Below are 2,652 nucleotides of genomic sequence, written 5' to 3'. Positions count from 1 at the left end.
TCTTTCTTTTTCTCTTTCTTCTTTATTTAATTCTTCCTCTTTCCCACAAAAATCTTCACCGTAATGATTGAAATTAAAAAAGAGCAATTGTAGAGATCTATCTTCTCCTTAAATGATTAAAAAAACATTCAAATCACTTTCCTAAAATACAATTTTTTAGCCTTTCAATTCTTTTAATTTTGGATTTTCCTCTTTCCTTTCTAGTTTCTCATTTTATTCCCAAGAAAATATCTTAAGATGAAATTGTGACCTGATTAATAATCATCAATTGAAATTTGTGACACATGACATCATACAAAAAATCAAAATTAGTTTTTGATGCCTTTTAAACCTTCACCCAGAAATATGCAATTACAAACTCAAAACAAAAATTTTCGTTGAAATGGAATTTTGACAGGTGTCGAACCTGTACAATAATAAATACCTACTCAAGAAAAATACAGATTTTGTATATAGAGGTGAGTAGGGTCGAATTCACAGGGATTGGGGATAACTTATTTCTTTTAGAGTCCAGAGATGGGGGATTTTTGAAAAAATATAAAATAACTAATTAACCAACTAATAAAACAACTAATAGAAATAAACAGGAATTAATCAGTAACCAATACGACTCTAGCCAAAGGTGCAACTTTTCAAACATGGTCCATTCAACTGATCATCGATGCAAAGATAATTCAATTACTCATTACTAGATTGGTTATAGTTGTCATACAAGTGATAAATAACCAACATTTCCTTACTTTTTCGATAGTCAAGGTACGACCATTAACTATTTCTCTAACCAAGAAATAACCCTAAGTACGACCATAGAATTTAATTTCTCGATTGCAATAAGAATTAGAAAAGCCCAACCCTAATTAACAAACACGCTACGAGGGTTTGTTTAAATTAGATCATACGTTTCCCTAACATGAAACCAATCACGCTAGTCGTCACTAGTATTAATCAATAGAACAATTACGGATTCTATCAATTAATATGATAATAGATTATTAGATTAATTCGAATATCGGGCCTTGACATTCAGATAACAAAACAATCATAAGCAATTAAACCAGAAAACGTACGAATACCAATGAATAAAAGAAATAAGTAAAATAATTCGATCTTACAGATGTTTGGAATTGGGTCCTCAAATTGACCTTCGACTAGAAAATAAGAATTTAGTTCTTCATTGTTGAGGAAATTCCCAACGTGATACTATCAAAGCCAGCCAAGACATGCGGCTCATCAGCCTCCAAAAATATAAAAAACCTACGTGACTAGTCTCCTAACCGAATAAGAAGAGAAAAGAATAAGGCAACCACCCATTGTTCCTTGTTTTCCGTTTGCTCATTCTAGTAGAACTCCTAGTACAAGTCAACTACTAATCAGCAAAAGGAAAGGAAATCCGTTTGTAGCCCACTGTGGAGCCCGGCTTGCAGATTTTTTAGAAACTTCCCAGGTGTGGAGTATTTTTCTCAAGAAGATCCTTTTTTTTAGCACTTTTCTGCTCCACTTCCTGAAATTAGGTCCAAATACCAAATATAAGTATATGTTAACAATTAAAATAATATTTGGCAAGGATAAAGAGGAAAATTAATAATAAAATTACTAACAATTAATACCCTATCAAATTTTATATTGGGAAGGATGAAAGAGAGAAGAAAAAGAAAAAGAAATAAAAGAATCATCAATTGAAATTTGTGACACGTGGCATCATACAAAAAATCAAAATTAGTTTTTAATGCCTTTTAAACCTTCATCCAGAAATATGTAATTACAAACTCAAAACAAAAATTTTCGTTGAAATGGAATTTTCTATTGGGAATCATGAAAGAAAGAATAAAAAGAAAAAGAAATAAAAGAAAGGAAAACAATTTCATCTTAAGATATTTTCTTGGGAATAAAATGAGAAACCAGAAAGGAAAGAGGAAAACCCAAAATTAAAAGAATTGAAAGGCTCAAAAAATTGTATTTTAGGAAAATGATTTGAATATTTTTTTAATCATTTAAGGAGAAGATAGATCTCTGCAATTCCTCTTTTTTAATTTCAATCATTAAGGTGAAGATTTTTGTGGGAAAGAGGAAGAATTAAATAAAGAAGAAAGAGAAAAAGAATTAAATGAAAGGAAAACAAGGTAAATGAAAAGTCAAAATTATGCAAGGGTAATTTTATCCTATAAGGGGTTAAGTAAACAAAATTAAAGGTTAGGGAGTAAACTGAAAACTGGGGTATACCTTAAGGGAATTAAATGTGATTAACCCTTTCTATTATCCCAGTGGATTTCGAATGTAATCATGTGTACTCTTATTGAAAGAAAAATAATAATAATAATAATGTACAAGATAACGAAAGGCAAAGGAGGGAAAAATTGGAAGTAATTGTCATATACATTTTTTTATCAAAGTGTGTATGTTGAACAAAATTTTAATATCTTCTACAGATATCACAAAATAAATGTTGAATTAGCTGGTTTTGATATGTCAAGATCAACACTTAATTAGTCAAGCCGTTCTTTTTTTAACTATCAATTTTGGAGTCCACGAATTTAAGTCGTTTGTGGAATTTTTCTACTAATAAATCTGTAGAATTCCACAAATCATATTTTTTTTTTAGATGTGGGATCCAATGATAGAAACTGATTTACAAATGCATTAAAAACTAGATGC

The sequence above is a fragment of the Coffea eugenioides genome, chromosome 1 (assembly GCF_003713205.1).
Source record: "Coffea eugenioides isolate CCC68of chromosome 1, Ceug_1.0, whole genome shotgun sequence".
NCBI lineage: Eukaryota > Viridiplantae > Streptophyta > Magnoliopsida > Gentianales > Rubiaceae > Coffea > Coffea eugenioides.
The sequence above is the reverse complement of the archived record's forward strand: the minus strand, read 5'-3'. Positions refer to the sequence as shown.